The sequence below is a fragment of the Cetorhinus maximus genome, chromosome 16 (genome assembly GCF_964194155.1).
Source record: "Cetorhinus maximus chromosome 16, sCetMax3.hap1.1, whole genome shotgun sequence".
Lineage (NCBI taxonomy): Eukaryota > Metazoa > Chordata > Chondrichthyes > Lamniformes > Cetorhinidae > Cetorhinus > Cetorhinus maximus.
This window is the reverse complement of record NC_135894.1, coordinates 37,278,828-37,299,620: the sequence shown is the minus strand read 5'-3', so window position 1 is coordinate 37,299,620 and position 20,793 is coordinate 37,278,828. Positions and strand designations below refer to the sequence as shown.

The 20,793-nt window shown below is 42.7% G+C and overlaps 1 long non-coding RNA gene across 2 annotated transcripts in view; it reads right to left on the bottom strand.

The window, feature by feature from the left end:
* The window catches only part of LOC144691526 (uncharacterized), a 28,788-nt gene that overhangs the window by 6,151 nt on the left and 1,844 nt on the right, over window positions 1–20,793 (bottom strand). For both annotated transcript variants that reach the window (XR_013579148.1, XR_013579147.1), the window contains exons 2-3: window positions 5,099–5,205; window positions 4,938–5,017 (exon numbers count right to left, since the gene is read on the bottom strand). This is a non-coding gene — a long non-coding RNA (uncharacterized LOC144691526). The remainder of the gene's footprint in view (window positions 1–4,937; window positions 5,018–5,098; window positions 5,206–20,793) is intronic.

The following is a 20,793-nucleotide window of genomic DNA, read 5'->3' as shown; positions in this document are numbered from 1 at the left end:
TCAATTATATTAAAAACATGAAATACAGAAAACTCTACTTACTCTGACTGGAGAATGGTATATGGAGACATCACTGCTTTTCTTGATTTATGTTTATAACCTAAACCTGGGTGTACAGGGCACAATTTCAAAATTTGAAGATGATGCAAGGCTTGTAAGTATTGTGAACTGTGAGGAAGATAGTGATCGACTTTAAGAGGATATAGACAGGCTGGTGGAATGGGCAGACAAGTAGCAAATGAAATTTAATGTAGAGAAGTGTGAAGTGATACATTTTGGTCAGAAGAACGAGGAGAGGTGACATAAAATAAAGGGTACAATTCTGAAGGAAATGCAGCAGCAGAGACACCTGGGTGTATTTTTGCATAAATCATTGAAGGTGGCAGGACAGGTCGAGAAAGCAATTAATAAATTATGCTAAATGCTGCACTTTATACATAGGGGCACAAAGGACAAAAGCAATTAAGTTAGGAACCTTCACAAAATATTGGTTCAGCCTTAATGGGAAGTATGTGAAGGTTTTAGAATGGGTGCAGAAAAAATTTACAAGAATAGTTCCGAGGATGAGAGACTTCAGTTATGTGGCTAGGTTGGCGATGCTGGGGTTGTTCTCCTTGAAGAAGAGAAGATTGAGAGGAGACTTGTTAGACGTGTTCAAAATCATGAGGGGTCTGGGGAGGGTAAAATGGGGAGAAACTGTTCCCATCAGCAGAAGGTCGAGAACCCTAAGGTGATTAACAAAAGAACCAGAGGCGACAAGAGGAAAAACCTCTTTATGCAACAAATGGTTTGGATCTGGAATGCACTGCCTGAGCGTGTGGTGGAGACAGATTCAATTGTAGTTTTCAAATGGGAAATGGATAATTATCTGAAGAGAAAAGATTTTACTAGCCTACATGGAAAAGGTGGAGGAGTAGAACTACCTGAGTTGCTGTTGCAGAGAACTGACACAAAGAATGTGCTGAATGGCCTCCTTCTGTGCTGTAACCATTCTATGATTCTAGTATAGATACATTCAAGGAAGTAGATAAACACATGAGGAAGAAGGAAGCTGAAGGTTACCCTGATGGTGTGATCAAGAAGGGTGGGAGGAGGCTTATGTGGAATATAAACACCAACATAGATGAGGTAGGCCAAATGACCTGTTTCTGTGCTGTAAATTCCATGTAAAGCTGCCAGCAGGGAATGCAAACACTACGCCGCTTCTCGCATCCACAGGTCCTCAAACCCAAGGAATTAATGTGAATCACTCTCTCTCTCCCCACCATTCTTCCCACCCCTCACATTCTCTCTTCCACCCATACTCCCTCTCTCACCACCCACACTCCCTTTCTCACTTCCTACACTCCCTTTCTCCCCCAACACTTTTTTTCTCCCTGCCACACTCTCTCGCTCTGCCCCCCACACGCTCACCCCCACTCTCTTTCTCCCCCAAAGTTCTCTCTCTCCCCATGCTCTCTCTCCCCCCACACTCTCTGTCCCCCATACTCTCTCTCCCCACACATTCTCCCTTTCCCTTCTCTCTCCCCCTCCCACACACTCTCTCTCCCTCCCCATACTCTCACTCCCCCTCAAGCACTCTCTCTTTTCCCTCCATGCAACCCCCTCTCCCACACTCCTTCTCTCTCCGCACCTTCTCTCTCCCCCTCACTCTCTCTCTGCCCCCATACTTTCTCTCTTCCTATTCCACACTCCCTCTCTGCCCCTAAGCTCTCTCTCTCCCCCAACATTCTCTCACCTCCTACACTCCCTCTCCCCCAATGCTCTCTCTCTTTCCCCACGCTCTCTCTCTCCCACACTCTCTCTCCCTCCCACACTTTCTCCCTCACCCCTCACCTTTTCTCTGCCCTGCCCACTCTTTCTCTCTCCCCCCCCCACACTCTCTCTCCCCCCTACATTCTCTCTCCCTTCTCCACACTCCCTCTCTGCCCCCTACACTCTCTGTCTCTCCAACACTCTCTCTACCCCCACGCTCCCTCTCTCCCCCATACTCCGTCTCTCCCCCCATGTTCTATCTCTCCCCCTACACTCTTTCTCCCATCCCACACACTGTCTCCCCTACACACCCTCCCTCTCCCACACTCTGGCCAGGATTTTCCATGCCCGCTGGCGTCAGGTGTGTTCAATAGCATGAGAGGATGTCGTGAAACCAGTTTGTGATCATCTGCTTCGCCCACTGATGACGGGCCGCATTCTCCGCCATCGGATGTCGGAAACCTCATTATAATACATCAGCATATCATTATAAGGCCAGCCCGCCAGACCTCCCCCCGCTGCTGGATCGTCCGCCCAAACCGGCAGGAAAGCACATTGTGTTTCACAATAGCATATACAAGGTATGCACTTTGCGGGGCTGCACTTCACTCGGCACTTCAAGGTTTGTTTGCCTACCTTGCTTCGGGCAGCACTCGCGGTCGTCAGCACCAGGCTTCACATACAGCACCACATCACTTTTAGGGGAGCTCAAAGGTAGGTCTCTACTTACCAAATCAGCCATATGTGGGTAGCTTTTCAATAGCTGCAGGGCAAGGCCTTGCTTGGGGAAGGGAGAGAAGTGGCCTCAGGCAAGGGAAGAGGCTGCAGGAAGAGAGCTATACTGGGGAAGGAGGGTATCCGAGGGTGTGTGTGGGGGCACATGTTGATCTGTGCAAGTGGCCTCAAGATGGTGAGGGCTGAGGAGGCAGTCTCCAGAGGAGATAAGGCCAGATGGACATTTGAGGGTATGTGTGTGAGAATGAATGGTGATATCCCTTGAGCTAGCAGTGAGTGAGATGCCAGTGAATGTGTGATGGGTTTGAGTGTGTGAATTTCGAATAATGAGATGGTTGCCATACCCTTGCTGCACGGATGAGATCATTCATCCTGCATTGGATGGCCAACCTCTTCTGTGCAGCATTGGCACTGATCACCACTGCCATCGCCTACCAAGCCAGAGCGGTAATGTAGCTGCCCCTCCTGCAGCCAGATCGGGGGTAAAGGACATCACAGCAGGCCTCCACATCATCCAAAAGGCACTTGAGGGCTGCAGTCTTCTTGCCTTTCAGCGCCATGTCTTCTTTGCTGCAGTCTTGGGTTGGAAGCACTGAGCGCAGCTACACTTTACATGTGGTGCCTGGCTAGATGAAGTGGTGAGGTGATGGCATGGCAGGTGAATGGGAGCCCACCCACCATGGAAATGGCGCGTATCTCAGGAATGCACACGGCTTTAAAAGCTGCCATTGCGGGTGGCTAGTAAAATGTTGTTTTACCCGCCAGCTACCACACCTAGTGCAAATCTGGGACAATTTGCTGTTTGTCTCTCCCTCCCCACACTCTCTCTACCCCCCACACTCTCTCTTCCCCCCACACTCCCTCTCTCTCTCCTACACTTTCTCTCTACCCCCTACACTCTCTCTCCCTACTCCACACTCTCTCTCTCCCCACTACATCTTCTCTCTCTCCCCCAACACTCTCTCTCGCCCACACACTCTCACTCACCCAGCACTCTCTATCCCCCCACACTGTCTCCCCTACCATGCTCTCTCTTCCCCTCCACACTCCCTCTCTCCCTCCCATATTCTCTCTCACCCCACACTCTCTCTCCCCTAACACTCTCTCCCCCACACTCTCTCCCCCCACTCTCTCTCTCCCCTTCACATTCTCTCTTCCCCCTATACTCTCTCTCCCCTCACCCCCTCACACTCCCTACCCCCATCCCTTCACACACTCTCTCCCCCCTCCCCTCACACTCTTTCCTCCATCCCCTCACACTCTCTCTTCCCCCAACCCCTCACACTCTCTCTCTCACACAGTCTCAAGTCATTCATTAACTCAGACGCTTGTGGGCTCCGTTGCTCTGACTGCCTCACCTTGGCCCCGCACTGTCACTCTGGCTGCCTCGCCTTGGCCCAGTATCGCCATATCCTGCACTGCCTCTTTACAACCCTTTTCATGCTGACACATGAATATCCAGATTTGGCAGGCTGCATTGAGTTTACAAGTCTGCTTGAAATTGAAGGTGCCAGAGTGGTGCTCTGGTGCGCTCAGGCGCGATCCGGCAGCACTACACCACTGCTTCGACTGATAAGTGGCAAGTAACATTCCTGCTACACAAGTGCCAGGCAATGACCACCTCCAAAAAGAGAGATAATCTAACCATCTCCCCTTGACATTTAATGGCATTACCATCGCTGAATCCCCCACTATCGACATCCTGAGGGTTACCATTGACCAGAAACTGAACTAGGCCAGCCATATAAATACTGCGACTACAACAGCAGGTCAGAGACTGGGAATTCTGTGGAGAGTAACTCACCTCCTGACTCCCCAAAGTCTGTTCACCATCTGCAAGGCACAAGCCAGGAGTGTGATGGAATACTCTCCACTTACCTGGATGAGTGCAGTTCCAACCACACTCAAGAAACTCGACACAATCCAGGACAAAGCAGCCCACTTGACTGGCACCCCATCTACCACTTTCAACATTCAATCCATCTACCACTGATGCACAGTGCCAGCAGTGTGTATCATCTATAAGATGCACTGCAGCAACTCACCAAGGCTCCTTCAACAGTGCTTTCCAAACTACAATCTCTATCGCCTAGAAGGACAAGAGCAGCTGATGCATAGGGATGCCACCACCTGCAAGTTTCCCTCAAAGCCACACACCATCCTAACTTGGAACTGTATCACCGTTCCTGGGTCAAAATCCTGGAACTCCCTCCCTAACAGCACTGTGGGTGTACCTACTTCACATGGACTGTAGCGGTTCAAGAAGGCAGCTCACCACCACCTTCTCAAGGGCAATGAGGGATGGGCAATAAATGCTGGCCTAGCCAGCAATGCCTACATCCCGTGAATGAATAAAAAAAAAACTAATGACAAAGAATAATCCTATATTACAAGGAAATGTATGGGTATTTTGAATAAACAGAGTATTATGGATGGTAGTGACATACCTTTCAAGCAGTGATAATTAGATAACTGCCTTCTTCTGTCTTCTCCAATGCATGGATGTAATCTAGCCACCTGCAGCCTCCTAAAAGGTAAGTGCATTTTTTGAACTTTTAATGTGCAGCTGGGAAAAGCAGGAGTGCTCTCCTATCTTCAGAGTACTTACAATGGCTGTGATTGTTCCCCCGTAACTGCTTTTCTGTCCCATTGCTTCCTTGGGCTTATCTCTAGGCTGCTTCCAGTGTTTGGGGGTCACAGAAACAAAATGCCCACCTAGGTAGGTACAAAGATAAATTAAACTTAAACAAAAATACTTTTCCGGATTAAAGGAAAATAATTCACAGCAGAATGGAGACAAATATTGCATACAAATAAAAAAATGAAAGCAGCCATTAAAACAACAAAGGGAGTCATGGAGAAGATAGTAAAAGTTTTGCTAACTTTTTAAAACTTTTTTAGCTATGTTAGGAAACAGACATCCATTAAAGAATGTATAGGTCCATTGAAAAATGGCTTGGGACAGATTCAAATTGACACTCAAGTAATGGTAGGGGTGTTAAGCAATTACTGCTCCTGTGGACGATGCTCACTTACTAGCTACATGTTTTATTGTGGATAAGAAAATAGCCTATATTAAAATAGCTGAGGATATCATTGTAGACAAATTCTTCCCATAATGCTAAGATGCTTATGGATACATATGATTATTTTTATATGTACTTCATGAGTTCAATAATATTATTTTATTCAGATGTGGATCTTTAAGCAGCATGAAATTGCTGTAAACTGCTTTATGTAGTTTTGGTCATTGAAAATTATTCATCACTTCAAATTGAGGTATTCCCCAGAACCCATATGCAACGTCCATACTTTCAGATTCTATTCCCCTCCCCAGTACTCTCAGGCAAAAGATCAATTAATGCTTCCAAATCATAATAGTGACCGCCAAACACAATTTCTCTAACACTCAATCCAGATCCCTGCTCCTGAGTATTTGCAAACCTTTAGTACTCCTAGATTCCAGTCCCTCTGGTACTTCCCATACTAGTGTTACCCAATAATACTATGCCACAACTTCCTGACTACTATCATAATGTAGCCTCTCAAGTGCTCCAGGACCTCAACATCCCTGCACGTAGGTACTAGGTTCTGATCCTCCCATCCAAGTGTGACCAAACTTCTGAATCATTAGATCTACATTCCCGTCTCATGGGACTGCACAAACAGATCTAAAGAAAAAAGATGCCAAGCCAGAATAGAAAGATTAGGAGGGGAGACCAAAAGCTGGCTATGAGAAGGGTTATAAAGGTGGAGAAAAGGATAGAAAGGCAAAGAGGTTTAAATATGGAACTCAGAGAGCAAGACTGAAGCAGCTGAATGTTGGCATGGTATAGAGCTAGAGGAGATTGCAGAATTAGAGGAATTTATAGATAAGGTCAAATAAATGTGATGTACTTAGGACTAGGAGCACTTTGTGGCATTAGAGTGGTTGAACCTGGAGGTAGGAAAGGGATGGTTAAGGGGGGCCAGTGGCACAGTGACTGCAGTAGAGACAGAGGCAGACAATACAGGGAATCTTAAAGAAATATACATAGTACAGCAGATAGAGGGATGGAATGGTTTAACTATCTGATGACTGGCAGAACCTGATAATGGCAACAGAAGATCCATTTGGAAGGCTGGGCCTCATTATCATTATACACTTAGCATTAAGGAAATAGGGAAGGGGATGAAAGCTTGTGACTGCCTGGTTCATCACATGGATGTTCAGTCACTAACCTAGCACCAGCAATATGCCCCTAATCTGCCATAGCTCACAAGAATTCTGTGGCTTTCTCCAGGTAGGTCATGAGATATTTCAGGTTGGGTTTGTCCCCTCCAATGGTCTGCTTCACACAGGCACAGTGTGTCATTTCCTCTTGCAACAATACTTATTAAATCATAGGAAAGTAGGGCAGGATTTTTCGCTTGGCGTGCGGGTGTGTGCCTGACATGCCCAAGTGTGAAATAAAGCGCAATGACATCGGTCGAGCATGCCGACGTCAACGCACATTCTCGCGATAGTTAGGTCGGCGGGTGCGCGCCGGAGCCAGCAGCCCGCTCGCTGACAATTAAAAGGCTTATTAAGGCCATTAAGTTAATAATTGTGCTGAATTTTTCACTGCCCATTCAGCCTAACAGTTGATGGGTAGGTGAAAAGGCCAAGCGGCCTTTGCATTTTTTAGGAAGCCTCATCCACAGGCGGGGTGAGATTTCCTAAAGCAAATAAAAATAAAATAAAAATTTTACGCTTGAATTAAAAACATGTCCCTGCTCTTGTGACAGAGTCACATGAGCAGGGACATGTTTTATGACATTTTTATTTTGTTCATTAGTTTTTTTAAACAGCACTTCATCTCCCTGAGGCAACTCTGTGCCTCAGGGAGATTGAAGCGCTCTTTCGCGCGCATGCGGCAAGTTTGCATTTGGCCCACTCGCCCTCCTCCCCTCGCCCGTACTGGCAGTGCTGAGTGCTGCTGCTCGCGTTCCACACTGGGCAGGTCTTAATTGGCCCGTCCATGTAAAATCCCGGTGCGGTGCCGATCGCAGGCGGCAGTTGGCTTCCTGACCGTCCCTGCCCGCCCCTGCTGACCACCCCCGCCAAGGGAAAAATTCTGCCCATAGGAATGGGAGTAGGCCATTTGGCTTCTTCAGCCTGTTTCACAATTCAATTAGATCATAGCTGACCTGTACCTCAACTCTTACTCATTGTTCTTCCACATCCCATATTTTTATATCTATCATAAAAGAAATATTACAAGCAAATATGGAATTTGACATGGATTGTCAGGAAGCAAACAACAAGAACAAGAAGTAGATAATGCAGCTGCCCCAAATGTTTACATATCTACAGCTCACAATCAATCATCCTCAAAGTCAATCAAAAGCTGTGCATATATTAATAATGCAACCCACTGATCTGATTTAATCAGAAGATCAAATACTAGTATTGATACCTTGATTGCTACCACTTTGAATTTAAAGATGCAATTCAAGAAATGTTTTTGTAGCTGTTACAAATCTCTAGTGATGGCACTTACTTAACGGTTTAATAAGATATATGTGCATAGTGCAGAAAGCCATTGCAGTTTTAAATTTCATCTGGGAAGGTAGACATCTCAAAATGGAAGTGAAGCCATTTTTTGAAATCATTAATGTTTGCAGACTGTTGAACACTGATGTGGATGGTGAGAAAAGGGTTAGGACCTTTAAACAATTGGCTCCTTAGGAAATGCTGAACAGCTGGATACACCTAAGAAATGACTCTTCAAGAGCTGGGTGTGAAGATGGAACTCATAGTGACAATTATCAAAGATGTCAGTCCTGATGGTCAGCCAGGAGGAGTGGTGGGAGGTGTGGGGAGTGGGTGGCTGATGGCAAGCTACTTTAATATTGTTGGCATAAGGACTGGACAATTTTCCTTTCTGTTTGACTGATGAGTTGTCCTCCTCATTGCATTGGGTTTTGGGCAGCCTGCTCAGAGGATATATGCAATTTTTGGAACACCCCCTGAGGTCTCTTAAAATGAGTTTTCAAGCCCCTGCTTTGATTTTTGCTTGAAGAATGATGTAAAGGATGGTGGCAGGACAGGTGAATGGAAGGCTGTCCCAGCTTCCATTTTTTTGACCCTATAGGTCCTAGTGGAAAAAATGAAGGCAAGTTGGGGACAACTGTTTCCCTGAAGCCTTAAGAGCATTCCAAGACCACCACGAAGTAGGTCTGGCTGGAGATAGTTCAAAAGAGCAGTGCTAGTAACTCCCAGCACCTGAGTTAAATAATAGAATGAGATTAATGGCCTTACAAGAGCAGCAAGGCTAAACACAGCTCTTCATCTCTCCATCTCTCAACAATACTCCTGTCACCCACACCTACACCACTCAACATTTCCCTTCTCTCCATCAGCATATAATCTCAAGGGTACACTGCCAACCCTCTCTTTTTCATTCCAAATACACTCACCTCTTCATTTCCTTTCATCACACCACACATAACACCATTCTCTCACATCTTACCACTTGCACGACCACCAAGTCCCCCCAACATTTGTTTCTCCCTTCACATTGCACATAGTTCTCTTTACATTCATCACCTTCACATTCTTATTTCACTTTGCTTCTTCTGCATCTTCCAACACATTGACTATATGCAGAAACCCCACACATTTCCATTTACCTTTTCAATAGCTACTCACAAATTCTCTTCTCTTCCTGAAGAACAAGATAACACATATAGGAACAAGAAGGGAGGAACAGTCGCTAGCATCATCATCCTCACCCAAGCAGTGCAAGATGCCCTAGTGACCCATGTCATCAACATTGGGAAGATGACGGTGAAGGTTTATTTCAGGAAAGTGCCTGCATATTACTTGTAACCTTAATTCAGTTCAGAAAATATGTAGCAAGCTTTACAATTTCAAGCTGTATTTTAAGTTAATCATCTGCAAATGTCTAACTTCTATCTGCCATCTGAACTATTGGCCCTTTCTCTTTACTCTAGGTCGTTTTTAGCAACAAGAGGTTCCTGCACAGGAAGACACTGTAGAGGAGGACAACCCTCCTGTGGCTGCACCGTCACATGCACTATCCCACTCAGACGCCAGCTGGGATACTGGGTTAGGTAGTGAGACAAAAGAGTCAGCATGATTGAGAAGCAGGTACTCATAGAAGGGACAACACGGAAAATCGTTTGCAGGAGGATAAGGTCCTTGTCCGGCCACCAAAACCTCTGGCATCAAACAAGCAGCTTTATCATGCATTGGAAGGCCAGACAAAGAATTTAGTACTATGGCTGCCCTTGCCTATCTAGGTGGAGGTTGTGTATTTGGAATGTGCTGCCAAAAAAGCCATTGCAAGTTGCTGCAATGTATCCTGTAAAAAGTACACGCTATAGAGTCGGTATGCTGATGGTGGTGAAAGTGAATTTTTAAGCCAGTGGATGGGATGCTGATCAAACAGATGGCTTTGTTGTGGATAGTGTTGTGTGTCTTCAGTGTTGGGGAAGGAAACTGTTAACTCACAAGGAGTTCAAATGGTAATTATCAGTTAACTAGCTAAGTACCCCTTTGAATACATAAAAGAGAAAACACGTGAGACAAGTTCTTTGTAGAGTTTTATGGACCAAAGCTAAAACTCTGTTGGACAAAACTAATCTTAGTCATTATCTTTATTTCAAGTGGGTATTGTGACTTTATCAGTGGTGGCAGAGGGTGGTTCCTGCTTATAAGGAAAAGATTGGAAACTAAGCTTTCTTCAGACAAAAGACAATATTTGGAGCTAACTTTGAGAAGAGTGGTTTGGATTAACTTTGGAGAATGGCTGAATCAAAATGTACAATTTTGGGGTATGATTACCCACCAATGTTTTCTGAGAGTGAACCCTATGAGCAATGGAAGGATGAAGTAACTGTTGCTACATAAGTATAATAATTTTCAAAATATTCTGGTTTATTGTAAAGTAGGTTTATGGATGTGAGTGTAGATAGTTCTGTCTGTGATTTTAATTGTATTGGAGTCAGATAGACTGCAAGCTTGAAATTGTCAAAAGTTAGGATAGAAATAGACTTGAAATGTTGAGTAACTATGGCTGGGGTAAGGTGTGAAGGGAATTTGCATTTTTAGATAAGTGAAGGGGTTGTTTGGAATTAAAAGAGATGTTAGGATGTTTACAACTAGCTAGATAAGCAAGGCTAAGCAGTGTGTTTATTTTCCCAAAAGTCAGTGACAATATTAGCAACACGAAAGGTTTTTATATTATGGGGAAGGTAAAGTTCCAAAGACAGTTGGAAGAATGGAATTTACATATTAAAGAGAGAGAAACATATATAAAGGAGAATAAAAGCCTATGTTGGGGGCCATGTAAGATCTAACAGGAGTGTGTGAAACAGCCTTTGGGAAGCCTCCAGCCATTTTAGCATAAGTCTGCTGTGTCCAGTAACTAAAGTTGGAGACCAGCTTTTGGAGTGCCACTGTCAAGTGGGTACTGTGTTAACTTGCTGGCTTGTTTTTTTTATAATTTAAAATCTATTTTGGACTGTTGCCCTAAAGGAGGTGTGTAATTGGGGGTCAGGTTAATTAGGAATTTTCGGATTTGTGATAGAAGTGAGTAATTGTAGTAAGTATATGCTTGAAATTGTTTCTTTTGTTAAATATTTTAATTTAATTTTTAAAATCTAAAGGTCTTAGTGGACTCTGTTTCTGAATTCAGTGCACACATCTTCTCGTAATAAATACAAATTGCAAAACCATTGATAGTGTGGCCAAGTTTCCCTTGCAGATTTGGTCTGCCTGGCACACATCATCTGCCACATCATATTTTGGACAAGCCCCCAATTGTTATTTGAAATTCCTTGACTGGTTTGGAGTTGGTGAATCTTAAGGCTATGAGTACGAGAAGCACATTGAACTCAGGAGTTGGTGCTGAGGGATTTTAAAGTGGTGAGACTACAAAAAAATGGCTTTATCCATGGCTAAAACATTTCTGGAGGTAGAAGATATAACTCTGGGTTACAAAAAGAATCTATGGGTAAGTTAACAGAATTGGCAGATAAGTTACAGTTGAAGTTAACTGTAGGGGCAAAGAAAGCAGACATAGTTGAAGTGATAGCACAGCATTTGAAGTTGGAAGGAATACCTGAATCTGGTGAGTCACCACTGGGGGTAGTGAGACTTTAGTTAAAAATGAAGAAGCTTGAATTTGAACAAGCAATGGAAATGAAAAAACTAGAATTGAAAAGGCTAGAGCAAAGGAAAAGGAAATTGAAAGAGCTTTTCAAAGGTTGCAAGCAGAAAGGCAGGAGAAAGAAAACAGGAAAGTGAATTAGAACTGGAGAAATTAGCATGGGAGAAAAGAGAAGGGGAGAGAGAAGATTAGCTTAACAAGCTGGACGTTAGAGATCTCAGATGTTAAGGAAGGTTCTGATGTGGAAACAACCACTTCCAGTCGAAAGTCCAGTGGTGAGATATTTAAATTTGTGCAAGCTCTTCCAACGTTTGAAGAAAGGTATGTAGAGGCATTCTTTATTTAATTTGAGAAGAAAGCTAAGCAGGTGAGATGGCCACAAGAAATCTGAACATTGCTTTTACAGTCTGGGTTAGTAGGTACAGCTCATGAGGCTTCTTCACTGTCAGAGGAAGTATTGGTGGATTATGATGCAGTAAAAAAAGTTATTTTTGAGTGCATATGAGTTGGTTCCTGAGGCGTACAGGCAGAAATTTAGGAATATAAGGAAACAGCCTGGTCAAATTTGTATTGAGTTTTTTGTAAAATAAAGTAATTTTGATGGATGGGTATGGGCATTAAAGGTGGAGACAACATATGCAGTTGTAGAAGTAACTCTCTTTTTTGGAAGAATTTAAAGATTTAATTCCTTTGGTAGTGAGAACTCATGGAGGAACAGAGGGTTACAACAGGAAGAGAAGCAGCAGAGATAGCTGATGATAGATCTAGTAACTAACTCAACCTTTTCTCACTATTTTAAACCTGAGAAGGATATAAAGTGGAAAAGTGAAAGATAGGTAGTCAGGGAAGAGATGGAGTAGTTGGAAATTCTCAGGAAGTTTTTTCTCAGATCAAAAAGAAAGGTGCTGAGGGTAGAAGTGACACAAACTACTTTCATTGTAATAAGGCTGGGCAATGAAGTCAATTTGTTGGAGGTTACAGGGAAAATCTGTTGCAGTAATTGGAATGAAGGAAAGTTCTGGAAGTAAGTACTGTGGGTTCTGAGGTCCAGGCATGGGAAAAACAAGTGGTTTATGTACAGGTAAAACAGGAAGAATCAGTGATGGGTAAAGAAGTGGGAATAGTTCACAATTGAACCAAGGGAGTTCTGAAGAGCAAGTTGCTGAAACATTTAAAGATTTTGTATGTGAAGTGAAAATCTTTCCATGTGTACAGGATGGAGCAGGCAAAATATCTCAATTTTGAGACACGGGGGTAGCCAATCCTTAATGTTTTGGGATAGTGACATTTGTTCAGAGGGAGTATTGCAGAAACAGGTGATAAGTGAGATTCATGGAGATGTTAAACCAATTCATTGTGGAAGGTAAATTTAAAAAGTAGGTGGAAAACAGGTGAAGTGATTGTTGGAGTAGTGGAAAATTTGCCAGTTGCAGGGGTTTAATTTATTTTGGATAATGATATAGCTGGGTCACAGATGTGGGTGATGCTTACAGTAGTCAAGCACCTTTAGAGTTGCATTCAACAGAGGTGTTGCAGAATAAGCATCCTGGATTGTTTCCAGATTGTGTAGTAACGAGATCACAAACTCACAGGTTAAAACAGGAAGAGGGGAAAGTTAAAAGGCAAGGGAAAGATGGTGAAATTCATTTAGCTGCTATATCTTTGAGATTGTTCAAGGGGAGAGAATGAAGCTGAAGTGTTTAGCTCCAGGAAGTTGGTAGCTACAACAAAAGGATCAAAAATAAAGCAGTTATATCAGACAGCTTACACAAACAGAGGCAGAATGTATTCCAGAATGTTATTACCTTAAAGGTAATGTGTTAATGAGGAAGTGGAGGCTGTCTCATGTTTCAACAGATGAAAAATGGATGGGAGTGCCTCGATTTGTTATACCATAGGATACAGAAATGAGAGAGTAGCTCATGAAATTCCAACAGGGGGACATTTAGGAATTAGGAAGACCACATGTGAAAATACAAAGATTTCTATTGGCCTGGATTCCATACAGACATAATCAAATTCTGTAGAACATGTCACATGTCAGGTAACCTCAAGCAGTGATTAAACTGGCACCTTTAATTCCAATTCAAGCATTTGAGGAACATTTTACTAGGGTCCTGCTTGTGTAGGGCCCCTCAATAAGACAAAGTGGAAATCGGTACTTGCTGACGATGGATGTATCTACAATGTTTCTGGAAGCAATACCTTTGTGAAATATTACAGCAAAGAGAATTGTGGAAGAGTTAACTAATTTTTTTTACAAGATCTGGTTTGCCAAAAGAAATACAAGCAGATCGGGGTTCAAATTTCATATCACAACTGTTTAAGGAAGTAATGAACAGTTTGGGGATAACAGTTTAAGTCAACAACTTACTATCCTGAATCACAAGTGCTTTGGAAAGATGGCATCAAATTTTAAAAACCATGATGAGGGCTAATTGTCAAGACTATCCACAGGAATGGAATATGGAATTCTAGTCTTGTTTTCATTAGGAGCATCCCTAATAGCATTGACAGGATTTAGTCCTTTTGAATTAGTCTATGGTCATGAGGTAAGGGGATGACTGAAATTGATTCATGGGAAATGGGTGGGTCAAAATTTGGAAACTACTCTGCTGGATTATGTGACAAACTTCAGAGAAAGATTGAACAGAGCACGTGAGTTAGCTAAGGGACATCTTCTCGTAATAAATACAAATTACAAAACCATTGTAATAGCGTGGCCAAGTTTCCCTGGCATGTCATAACACTGGACACTGGTTACATCCTTGCTGGAAAAAAAAAGGAATGGCCTTGACACTTTCATTACCATACAAAAGTGCAATAAGATGCAAAGTATTTTCAGAGTTGGAGCCTGAGCATTTGAACACAGATGAAGGTTTGAAAATGTTATTAAATTTTATGGATAAGATCTATCAGAAGGATGACTTAAGTGCTTCCAAAGTGTGGTCAGGTTTTTCAAATTTAGAAAATTGGAGGATAATTCCATTGAAGATTACATAATGGAATTCAGTAGATTATATGCAAGATTGCAAAAGTTTTGTCTAGAAATTCCCCAATCATTTAAGTTACTAGACCGCGTGCCAAGGTATCAACTATGAATAAACTTCTAGTTTTGATGAGAATTATATGCAGAAAGACACGCTGCTACAACAGATGTCAGAAGCTCTTTTTAAAACAAAAAAAATTCCTTGGAAAACATTCCTTTCCGGCAGCATTCATGGCTCAAATGGGTCATTTGGTAATAAGACAAAATGGGAGATACAATGTTAACAGGATGGCGCGATTGTTTAGAAACAGGATGCAGGCAGAAGTATGAAAGGAGATTTGTAGCTAGAAACAATGAGGACAGGAACATCTTTGAAAGTTATGGCAGGAGAAAAGAATTGGGGGATTACAACAAAAAGATGCACCACAGAAATGCTCAGGACGTGGTCAATTGGTGTTTTAGATATGATTCAAAATACCATTATGCAATGAGCTGTCCAAAACTATATAAGGTGCTTGAAATTAAATATAAGGAAGAAGATGGAGGCATTGATTAAAGAGGGAATTGTATTAGTTACAAGAAGTTTCAGCCCAATGATGAATGTCTTGGTTGCAAAGTCCTTCAATTTGTGGTGCTACATAGCGGAAGCATGTCTACAGTCTAGAGTAGAATGGTTAAAATGCTACCTCGACTCCTTAAGTGATGAGGACTGGAATAAGGTTAAGGAATTTGAGAGTTCCATCAGCTTTAGATTTGGAGATGATACCCTAAAATCTTTAATGGGTAGTGATTCACCGTAAGATAGCTGGAGTCAATCATTTCATCAGCATGGATGTAGTGTCTAGCGAAATATCATCACTGTTGAGCAGGCCATTGATGAAGAAATTGCAAATAAAGCTGGACATTAGGAACAACAAGGCCATTGTATTCGGAAAACCTGTGGATTTGCAATTTATGCAATCTGGACATTATTGTGTTCCTTTAATGAAACCTAACTTTTTTTCTACTAAGGAGGTTAAAGAAGCGTTGTTAGCATCAGTGGATAGGAATTTAGAAGACAAAGCTAATCGTTAAAATTGCAACAGCAGTTTGCCCACCCTTCACAAAGATTAAAAATTTTGCTCAGCAATGGAGAGTACACAAAACTTATGTCACATGTATTGCTTATCTCCTCTGAGAAATACAGATGGACACTGCAGCCCATAATGAGTCTACCCTTAGCGGGGGATTTAAATGAAGTTGTGGCAATGGATTTAAAGGTATGGGATAAAGAAAAGAACATTTTGTAGATTTGGCCACAAGGTTTAGCTAGTTGACAATCATACACAGTAAAGAAAATAATTGTGGATCGGGTAATGGAAAAGTGGATAGGGACCAGATTGGGACCACTGGCAAAATTCCTCACTAATAATGGGGCGGGGAGGGGAAAACTTGCCAATGATAGGCTTAGGGATATATGCGAAAACATGAATATAATCATTATCAATACGGCAACAGAAAGCCCTTTTAATAACGGAGTGTGTGAAAGGAATCATGTGGTGATAGATGAGATGCTTTGTAAAATATTGGCAGATAGACCAAGCTGTAAACTAACCTCAGCTCTAGCATGGGCTGTCCATGCCAAGAATTCACTGCAGATGGTTGAGGGCTATAGTCCATATCAGTTGGTTTTGGTAGAAACCCAAAAATTCCTTCAGTCCTGAATGATCATCCTCCAGCTTGGGCGGGAACTACAATTAGTTCTACCCTTTTTGAGCATTTAAGTGCACAGCATACAGGTAGAAGGGTGTTCCTTAAAGCTGAAGTTTCAGAATGCAGCAAGCTCTAAGATGCAATGTACAACTGTCGGAAACTATTTTTAATCAGTGAGACATGGTATACTATAAAAGAGAAGGACTTAACAAGTGGAAAGGCCCAGGAAAGTTAAGTAAAGATGATAAAACAGTCATTTTACAGCATGGTGACCAGACTATTCAGGTACTCATCAAGGTTAGTTGGCACGAATTACAAATTTGCAGGTCTGGAAAGAGTTGTAGGAAGGGATGAGGAACCATGTACTTGTCATACCCATGTAGCATGATTGTGATGACTAGATTGCTGAGGTTGACAGGGTGTCTGAAGATGGATACAATAACTTGGACAAGTGAGATGAGGCAATTTGTGCCAGAGCTGCCAAAAGCTGGCACTAAAGTTACATACTTGTCAGAAGGGGCTTGCAAATGGAGGGATGCAACAATTGTTGGTAGAGCAGGGAAGGGAAAATTAAACTGGTTAAATGTACGAGGGTAGGAGGTTAGGCTTATGAATTGGGATTGTGAAGTACAGAAAATGGAAGGCACAGAAATATAGTGTCAGTTCGGACAGTGGCTCTGGGAGTGAACATGCTTCTAAGAAGAGATCATGACTGATTGAAAGAACATCTATAAATAGGAGAGGGAGATCAAGCATTAACAGTCTGGAGCATGATAGAAGGCAGGATAGAGGACAAAGTTTAAAGTCAAGGAATATGGCACAGACTAGAAATGCTACAATGAGCAGAAGCCCATGTGATCAAGAAGTCTTAGTAGCTTCAAACAAATTACAGGATAAATTAATAAAGGAAGCCAAATGGCAGTAACTACGTAGTTGGAAAGAATTTGACGTATACACAGAGGTGCCAGATAGAGCTGGTTGTCCCCTATCTCATAGATGGATATGCATGGAAAAGGTGCTTCCTGATGGGACTTATAAAGCTTAAGCCAGGCTAATGGCACGAGGCTTTGAAGAAAAATTGGGTGACCAGGATATGAGTAGATTCACCTACGGCAGGAAAAGTTATTCTGAAGATCTTCTTGGCTCTGTTAGCGATAAATGCTTGGGAATGCAAGTCAATGGATATTAAAGCTGCCTTTTTGCAGGGACATCAACTTCAAAGGGAAGTTTTACTCCGTCCACCAAAAGAGGTGCAAAACGCAGAAGGAACACTCTGGAAGCTAAATAAATGTGTCCACGGTTTAAACGATGCCTCCAGAGTTAGGCATTTCTCAGTGAGGTCAGTTTTGTTAAAAGCAAAAAACTGTGGTGGTTGACAGGGCCCTTAACCATGTCCGGCCCATCTCCCACGCATCCGCCCTCACACCTTCTTCTCCCTCCCAAACATGATAGGATCCCCCTTGTCCTCACTTATCACCCCACCAGCCTCCGCATTCAAAGGATCATCCTCCGCCATTTCTGCCTACTCCAGCATGATACCACCGCCAAACACATCTTCCCTTCACCCCGCCCCGGTGGCATTCCGCAGGGATCGTTCCTTCCGGGACACCCTGGTCCACTGCTCCATCACCCCCTACACCTCAACCCCCTCCCACGGCACCTTCCCATGCAACCTCAGAAGGTGCAACACCTGCCCCTTTACTTCCCCTCTCCTCACCATCCAAGGGCCCAAACACTCCTTTCAAGTGAAGCAGCATTTCACTTGCACTTCCCTCAATTTAGTCTACTGCATTCGCTGCTCCCAATGCGGTTTCCTCTACATTGGAGAGACCAAACGCAGACTGGGTGACCGCTTTGCAGAACACCTTCGGTCTGTCCGCAAGCATTACCCAGACCTCCCTGTCGCTTGCCATTTCAACACTCCACCCTGCTCTCATGCCCACATGTCCGTCCTTGGCTTGCTGCATTGTTCCAGTGAAGCTCAATGCAAACTGGAGGAACAGCACCTCATCTTCCGACTAGGCACTTTACAGCCTTCCGGACTGCATATTGAGTTCAACAATTTTAGATCATGAACTCTCTCCTCCATCCCCACCCCCTTTCCGATTATACCCCCCCTTTTTTTTCCAATAATTTATATAGATTTTTCTTTTCCCACCTATTTCCATTATTTTTAAATGTATTTCCATCCATTGTTTTATCTCTACCTTTTAGCCTTTTTCGATTCCTTCACCCCACCCCACCCCCACTAGGGCTATCTGTACCTTGCTTGTCCTGTTTCTACCCTTAGCACATTCCTCAGATAATATCAACACCTTCAACACCTCTTTGTCCTTTTGTCTGTGATATCTTTTGGTTATCTCCACCTATCACTGGCCCTCTGTCCAGTTCTACCACCCCCCCCCCCCACCCCCCACCCCTTAAACCACCTTATATTTCACCTTTTTTCTATTTTTACTTAGTTCTGTTGAAGGGTCATTCGGACTCGAAACGTTAACTGTGCTCCTCTCCGCAGATGCTGCCAGACCTGCTGAGTTTTTCCAGATATTTTTGTTTTTGTTTCAGTTTTGTTAAAGTTGGGCTGTCTTCAGATGGAAGCAGTCTTGGCAATGTTTTATTGGCACCGTGGAGGGAAACTTGCGGGTATCTTTATGATGCATGTAGACTATTTTTTTGTGGGGTAGTAGTAGTGAATTTGATACAGTTGTCATTAATGGGCTTAGAACGGAGTTCAAAATTGGAAGCCAGGCTTCTGGTGCATTTAAATACATTGGATTGGAAATCGGGCAGAGCGGATCACACGTCATTTTACATCAGCAATCTTACTTGAAGAATGTCAGTCCAATTGCAATTAGTTGTGGTAGAGCCTCCCAGAAAGATGTAGCAGCTTCTGATATGGGGAAAAAAGGAACTCCGAAGTCTAATTGGGCAACTCAATTAGCTAGGCAAACAAGGCTGGATGTCAGTTTTGATGTTTTGGAATTAAGCATTAAAATTAATGACAAAATTAAAAGTGGAGCAGTATGTTTTGAAATTCCTATCTTTGGGTGATCTTAGAAAAATGAAACTGCTTGTGTTTTACGCAAATCTATGTGATGGATTTTCGAGTTCGGGAGAATTTATAATATTTCTCATGAAGTGGGGGAAGGTAAATGTTGCCCTTTAGCATGGGGAATCTAAAGATACAAAGGGTTGTAAAAAGTACGTTGGCAGTGGAGACTCTTGCTTTTGTTGAGACAGTAAATATGGCATTCTTTATATCAAAGTTGCTGGCAGAAATTTTAAATGAAAAAGGGTATTCAGGAACAGCACCTATCAAATGTCTTATAGACAATATGTCACTTTGGGAAGATGTTCAGTCTACAAAATGCATTAATGAAAAGAGATTGCAAATTGACATTGCAAGCTTAAAACAGATATTAGAGAATAAGGAGATTGCCAAGATGTTAGACAATGAGATTGCCAAGATCAAATAGATTGATAGCAGTTGCCAATTGTCTAACTGCTTTACGAAAAGAGGAGCGAGCTCCAAAAAGTTATTGGAAATCCTCAGAGGGACGTCTTTCCTTTGAGAAGACAGGAAAGGAGCATTCTTTTTGTGTGGACATTTCTATACATGTGCTTGTTTTTTTTTAAGAAGGGGCTATAAGGTGGATTTATTGAATGGAAAAATATATTGATTCTAATGGAAAAGAAGAACTATCTTTTTATATATATATACTTAAGAGTTTCTTTCATCTTAAGCGAGAAATCTGAGGAAAGAAATAGTTAATTACCAGTTGAACTCCTTGTGAGTTATCAGTTAACTAGCTAAGTACTCATTTGCATGTATAAAAGAGAAAACAGGTAAGACAAGTTCTCTAGAGTTTTATGGACCAAAAATGAAACTCTGGAAGAAGCCAGTCCATGAAACCATAAGACACAGGAACAGAAATTAGGCCATTCGGCCCATCGAGTCTGCTCCGCCATTCAATCATGGCTGATAAGTTTCTCAACCCCATTCTCCCATAACCTTTGATTCCCTTACCAATCAAGAACCTATCTTTAGTTTAGTCTTAGTCTTAGTCTTTATCTTTATTTCAAGCAGGTATTGTGACTTTATCATTTGTTTTGGAGCTACACCCATCCATATGCATTGCACTCCTGATTTCTGCTTTGTAAGTGCTAGAAAGGTTTTAAGGGAGTCAAAAAGTGAGTTACTTGTCGGAGAATACCCAGCCTCTGCCCCGCTCTAGTAGCCACTGCATTTATATAGCTTGTCCAGTTTTTTTCTGGTCAATGGTAATCCTCCAGGATGTTGATGGGGGACTCAGTGAAAGTAATGCCATTGAATGTCACGGGGAGATGGTGATGGTTTCTTATTGAAGGTGGTCAGTGCTTGGCCGTAATATGATATGAATGTTACTTGTCACTTATCAACCCATGCTAGGATCTTGTCCCAAGTTTTGCTGTATGTGGTCATAG